At 32.7% G+C, this 7,205-nt stretch overlaps 1 long non-coding RNA gene across 1 annotated transcript in view; it reads right to left on the bottom strand.

The window, feature by feature from the left end:
* Positions 1–3,470: 3,470 nt before the first annotated feature.
* LOC108767446 (uncharacterized) overlaps positions 3,471–7,205 on the bottom strand; it is a 20,407-nt gene continuing 16,672 nt past the window's right edge. The window contains exons 2-3 of the long non-coding RNA XR_001940430.1: positions 6,145–6,155; positions 3,471–3,481 (exon numbers count right to left, since the gene is read on the bottom strand). This is a non-coding gene — a long non-coding RNA (uncharacterized LOC108767446). The remainder of the gene's footprint in view (positions 3,482–6,144; positions 6,156–7,205) is intronic.

The following is a 7,205-nucleotide window of genomic DNA, read 5'->3' as shown; positions in this document are numbered from 1 at the left end:
ATGTAAAATTTTACTTTATCGAGTCACATATATTTAATCATCCTTTTTCATTTCTTAATGAAATAAATCTACTGAAGAAACTATTTGAAAAACGTATCATTAATAGTACTTTCAAGATAACATGGAAAGCCATTGTCCATATTATAATTATCTTATTGTAATTTTTAATTATATATTATTGCAGAATATAATATGTTAATAATAAATTATGTTAATAATAAAAGATTTATTTTAATTATTTATTAAAATAAAAATCACGTAGGAAAAAAATATTTTAATGATATTTGCCGGAGAGATATGCTCCCAGCATACTTTTCGTATCGCGACGCTCCTGGGGCACAGCGTCACGTGAGCGATCGGCGGCTCGGCCGCCGAGTTTCGAATGGTAGTGGGAGGTCGCCTCAGGAATCTGCCCGAAATGAACAACTAATTCCGAGCACTGCTCTAAATGATATAGCAGATGAAATTATTGTATGGCCATAAGGAGATGAACTAATTACTGTAAAAAGAAGGTTCATTGAAATTGGTATCCTTCCAGATGTTATGGGAGCTATTGATGGTTCACACATACCCATTCTTGCTCCACATGTAATATTATTATATTTCTTTAATATCTTAATCATCTTTCTTTTGATTTTAATACATATCTCAACTTATTTTCATATTTTTATGTAGCTTCACTCTGAATCATATAGAACCAAGAAATGTGAATACGCTATTTCTTTGCAAGCTGTTTGAAATGCAGATCTGGTATTTACAGATTGCTTTGTGGGATTCTCAGGCTCTGTAAATGATTCAAGGTTATTCAGAAATTTAGATTTATGGATATCTGTACAAGAGAATTGTGGGAAGTTCTTTCTAGTGTGGCGACTCGCCACTAGAGGTCCACGGGACTCACTCGGTTTGCGTGAGCACCGCAGCCGCGCGAATTCCCTTTAAATAGAAACATCATTCTGGATTCATTCCAGGCGTCTAAGGTTGGAGATATCATTTTGTCATGCAAGTCCCACACTATATCGCCTTACTGATGAGTCTAGTAGTGTGGAACCAGTGGCGTGACTAACGACCCCGCAGACCCTGCGGTGCGGGGGGGCGCACCAAAGGCGGGGGCGCCGGGCGCTAGTAAAAAAGTAAAATATGTATAAAGAGTCATTAAAAAAGGTCAAGTAAAATAGTGGTTTCAATCTCAAAGTATCATCGTCAAATTGACGATTTGACGCCCCGTAAGCCGAGTGGCGAAATGCCATTTCGGAAATGGCCATTGTTACCCTCGGTTAAATAAAAAAATTTTGTTTTTATCACAGGCGTTGAAATTTTACCTTTATTTTATGGGGTGACCTTCGTGCTAAAATTTCATTTAACGCCCTGAAAACTATACAATCACGAATTTAGTAAATGAACATAGTCAGCGCCATTGTAAAGAATATACTTGATCACTTACAGGAAAAATGTTTTTTTTTCAATTTTTTTTTTAAATAAAAATAGTTTTTAAACAAATCAAGTTGTGAGCAAAATCTTCGTGGTTTTCTTGTCGTTTACAAAAACTATATAAAATGAAGAGTATGATCGCATCTAGGTATCATAGTATTAACAAATAATTTTAATTTGTAAGAATCTGTGATTGATTTTGTTTGAACTAGTTACCTACATGAAAATTCATGCATGTATATGATGGGCAGTCTGCCCAGGGTAGATATTTATTTTGATGCGTTACCGTATCGAAACATTTGCCGCGCGGTAAGTGAAAAATCGTGTCGTGACGCGACGCTGCATAATACACGTGGAACCTTTTCAAGGTTCAAATGCAAAAAATTAAGGCGGAAGAAAAGGGGGCGCCTAAATAAATTTGCGGGGGGGCGCACATAGGCTTAGTTACGCCACTGTGTGGGACCAGGACGAAACGCTGCGGCCGACCACAAAGCTTCGAGTCAGGCCTCTTTAGTGGACATGCACACTAAGAAACGAATATATTATTGTGATAAGCATATCCAGTGTTATCTTGGTGCATTTCACCCTATATAAACAAAGGAAATTTGACAGAAGTTAGTTAAATTTATTGCTTTTTTATTTTTTCTATCATACCATCGATTGAATTGTAAAGCTTATAACATACAATGAGATTTTTTCGTGCTAGATTACATGAAAGCTAGTAGTTTACTAAAATTGCAGAACGCAGCATGCAAAGTTTGTAGTAATTTAATAGCTAGCATGTGCTATGTAACAAAAAATTGTAATTACAAAAAATTGGTTGTACATTTTATTTCTTGATATTTCTTATGTAGGTACAAATGAACATCAACAAAGAATTATCAAAAATGAGACAAGTAATATAGAGAGCATTTGCTCTATTAAAGGGAAGATTCCGACTTAAATATTTACATATGAGTATGGCAGAACTGATTCCTTATGACTGTGTGAGCTTGAGTTCTTATTGCCACTCAGCTTTCTAACTTTGTGAGTATGTGACTTACCTCATAACAGTAAACGGTTCAATTTTTGAGAGGAAGAACGTTGGAGATATCATTTTGTCATACAATACTCCAATCGTTGCGCTAGGGTGAAAGATTGCTGATGAAGACTCAAACCATGAGTAGAAACATTCGAAGTTAAGGTTTATATTTAGTATTAAGAAAAATTGCGTTAATTGATAACCAGCGTCGACTCCTATTGCCTGTAATACATATTTTATGGTTTTATTAATTGTTTTAATTAAAAGAGTCTGCAAAAACTTATTAGTTTTTTATAATTTGTTAATTTGTAATTTATCCTTATGTAATATTGGCCTGTTGTATATTACATAATCTGCGTCTTCAAGGATGTAATGGCAGAGTTGATGATTTTATTGAAGAGAGAAGACATAATGAAGGAAATGAACAAAATCGGGATCAAGAGACAATTGAGCTAAGGGAAGATATTATTAACAATGATGCACAAGGTTCAGCAAAACGTAATTATTTAGCAGCACTATTAGCTTGATTTACAGGATGTACGTTCAATCTAATGGTACCAAGAAATCATATTTTACTGTATAATATAATAAGGAAATAATATAAGGTAAAACATGTTAATATATAGTCTTCTTTATTTTGTGTGGATTTTCAACAACTGAATTTTAAATTACATATAATTAATATAAATAAATTTATTTGGTCAAAATATATTTATTACGTCATTTCACATAATTATTATTTGAATAAAGAGAATATTTATTGCTGCCATATTTAGTGATTAAATCTACACTTATAAATCCCACTTTTATTCTCACAAATTATTACATGTTTGACAATAACGAAAAAGATAATTACAGGAGATAATAATAATGGAGATACTTATAATAATACTTATAACACAATATGGCATCAAATATTCCAAACTTATTTTGTGCTAATAGATAATATGATGTAACTTATAAATTAATGTCACTAGTTTAATAACGATACAATATTAGGAATCTCATATAAAACATATCCTTTTCTTCAAACTCTTTAATAATCTTCTGAAATATTAAACTTTGTATTTGTTAAAAAAAACAAAAATGAAGAACATTATTTCTGAACATGTTTAATAAAAATAAAATGTTTTATTATACGATAAAAGCCAAATAAAATGTTTTACAACAAAAATCAAAGAGAAGAGATGAATGATGCAAGAAGTTAACTGAAAAGAGTAGACTTATTAATATGCAAAATCTTTCAGGTAGACATAAGTTTAATATAAAATTAAAATTATTCTAATCTCTCTTCTACTATATCATAAACTTTTTTTAGAACACTTGTAATAAAATATTTTATGCTTACACTATGACATAATTACAAAAAAGTAGAATAATAATCTAGATTAAACATCTTCAATATATTCTTTATAACTTGTCAATAAGTTTTCCCATCATTTCCTTGTATGCAGTAATTGCTCGATCAGATGCTGCTATCAGCTCCTTGTGGCGCTGTTCTTTTGCTTGCTCCCTCTGTCTAGCATCTTCACGTAAAGAAGCAGACCACTCACCCAATTCCCTCTGAACCTCTTTTTTACTTTTTTTCTTCCATCAGATTCATCTCTCTCTCTTTATTACATTTATCTTTATTAGATCGATTTTCTGTGTCACTATCTTGAGAACTTATTGATCGTCTTCTCAAATTGGAAGCCAGGGCCACAGGTTGGATACAAGGTTTATCTCCCAGTACTTCCTCAAATTCATTAAAGAATTTACATGTCATTGGACTTTTGCCTGATTGTTTGTTGTGGTGGTCTTTTACCTTAACATACTTTTTACGCAGTTCTTTAAATTTATTTTCGCATTGTATCAGTATACACCCACTGATTATTATTATTTTGAACAACAATGACAATTTTTTTCCATATTTCTAAAGATTTGTATTTTCCATTTTTGAAATTATTCTCATGTTCTTTCCACGCAGAAATTAATCGTCTTGTAACATTATTATCCTTCCAAGATGCTGTAACATTAAAAAAGTAAGTGTCATATTAGTCATGGTAAATATTTTTACTAAGCAATAATATAAAGGAGAAAAGATCCTAGACGAGTAATAAAAGAATGCAAATCTAAACGTATAATTTAAAATAAATGTAAATTTTATTATTACATCATACTAGAACAGATTTGACTCACAAACATTTTGTCACAGAGAGAGCCATGAATTATTTAATAAATAAGTACGAATTAAGTTACATAATGTTTTAAAACGGATGTTTATTTTGTGTGATTCCCTTTAGTTTTATTCTCAGCTATATATCTATTATTGATGTAAATTTATTGAAATTTTCCTTTATGTTATTGTTTTACAAAAACAAGTTCGATTTTAAATATTCTGTGATTGTGACGTTGTCAAAAGTATATTATCAAAGAAACATAATGTCATAAGAATTTGTACTTTGTTGTGTTGATGACTGCGTACTCATTAATGTACTACTACTGGACTTAGGAACAAAACTTTCGGGCTCATTATGGCCTACAATAATTTCTTGTAGCCCAAAAAATGCTATGTAAATTGTAAAAAAACCGTTTTTTCGTTTTAACTTGATCAAGTCTCCATATAGAAGTCTAAAATTAGATCTTTTTATATAAATTATCTTAGAAAAAAAGATCAACTCAAAAAGCCGTTAGGGCATTTCTACCATACTTATTCCGCTATGCCCTTCACAAATTATATATTAATGAATTTCTAAAAACGTCGCATTTAAATAATCAATATTCAATATCATGGTTAATATAATAAATTTTATTTTTAAAACTTCGTTAAAATAGACAAAGATGTATTAAAAAGTTTTTCAACAATTAAAATTTGACAGCAATGACATTTTGATTCTTCTGAAACGCATTGTATACTATTATTAAACCTAAAGGTGTTAATAACTATCCTTAGGATTAAAATTACCGTATATTCTAGGAAAGTATTTACGTCGCCTACGTGAACATACTCGTGACTGTCTTATAAGCGAGATTAGCGCCATTTCACAGATATTAATAACTGAGAACCATTTTAACGTCGAGTTAACAAAACGAACAGTTACGATTTTCGTCTGACTTTGCCTTCCTAGAAGCTTCTCTTGGTCTTCTTCCTTGCATTCGCGCAGCAACTACTTCCTACTCTCTCCATGAAGTGCTTATCTTCCAGAATGCATCTTTCATAAGTATAGCTATTGGGTGTGTTAGTAGCAAATACACAGCTTAAAACGTATATGTGTTGGCATTAAGAAAAGCGCACGCGATAATTGTACAGCATTAACCTTTGTATTGTACGTATAAGTCTATCTGATCTCTCTTTATTTTCCGAATTGTTAAACGTATGTTGAAAAAGAAAATTTAATTACGTTCTCAGAAATTTTTAATAAAAAATTTTAATCATTCTAAACAACAAGAGAAATTTATTCCTCTAAAAGCTTAAACTTTTAATTCGTTGATTTTCCGGTCTTTCATTACACACGATCATTCGTGTTCCGGGTAAAGTTTCATCATTTTTGCAAATATATAAAAAATATTAAGCTTCATTATCTTACGTATATAAGGAATAAGTTATGTTATTTTATACATGCAATAAAATATTATCTCATATATATCTACTTTAATTCGTTTAACTTAAAAAATATTTTAAGGATGTGCATTAAAAATTTGTACACAAATGTTACTTTATTTATTTCTTGATGAATAAAAATAAAGTATTATGGAATAGGAATTTTCGTTAATTCTTTATTCATTTATTCGAATATTAGGTGCTCGTACGGAAAAAAGTTATTAGAATGTTAATAGTAACTAACAGAAGGCTAATAATAACTGTTCAACGGCAATAGTTATAAGCATTCGACACTACTGCATTGAGTACTGTAATAAGTAGTTTCCACTACACAATTATAAACTATCAACCAGTGTAAACGTTTAGAATCTGGAGACACTGGTAGTGTCTCGGCGCTAAGCTACGCGCAGCGCCACTACCGTGGCTACTTTACGCGAGCCGGCGAGTTGCAGCCAATCGAGATTATCGGAGCTCGATAAGGGCTGAACCGATCAAGTTCTAAGGCTGGAGTCCCATGAGGTGTATTTACCGCGTATCGCGTAACCGCGTAACCAATCAGAAGCGATCCGCTGTTATGATTTCGCGTTTTACTGATTATTGATTGGTTACGCGGTTACGCGATACGCGGCAAATACGCTTCATGGGACTCCACCCTAAGTGTGCTCAATCGACTGCAACCGGTCGGGATATATAATAAAAGTGTTTTTATTTTTTCTCTACGTGCTTTACGAGCGGAGATATTGCGACGCAAAATACGAATGTAAAACTTTTTGTATTAAGAAACGTCATCATTATCGTCGTCCACGTCGTCGCTACGAAGTGGTGGGGGTAATGTCCTTTTGGAATTTTGGGCGCAAGAGGCAAATGTGGCGCTGGCAATGTGCATGGTCACATCACACATGTCTGTTTTCTGTGGCTATTGATTGATTAGGTTAGGTATCGCTTTACCCCCCGTGGACCGAGATATATATATTAATCATTAAGGGGATGCTGGAGTGACGGTCGAAGTTAATCAAGGTCGATAATATAGATTTTCAGAAACTTACGCCTGTACGCTTACGCCCTCTGAGCGTCCTACAGCGCGTTAGCCTTGAAGCCAAACGCATTTCCTCATGTCGCATGCTATCGCATGCCTACCACATAGCTCGTACTCTAACTCACTCTAACAAGTCTGTT

The sequence above is a fragment of the Trachymyrmex cornetzi genome, unplaced genomic scaffold (assembly GCF_001594075.2).
Source record: "Trachymyrmex cornetzi isolate Tcor2-1 unplaced genomic scaffold, Tcor1.1 scaffold678, whole genome shotgun sequence".
Classification (NCBI taxonomy): Eukaryota; Metazoa; Arthropoda; class Insecta; order Hymenoptera; family Formicidae; genus Trachymyrmex; species Trachymyrmex cornetzi.
This window is presented reverse-complemented; position numbering and strand designations above follow the sequence as displayed.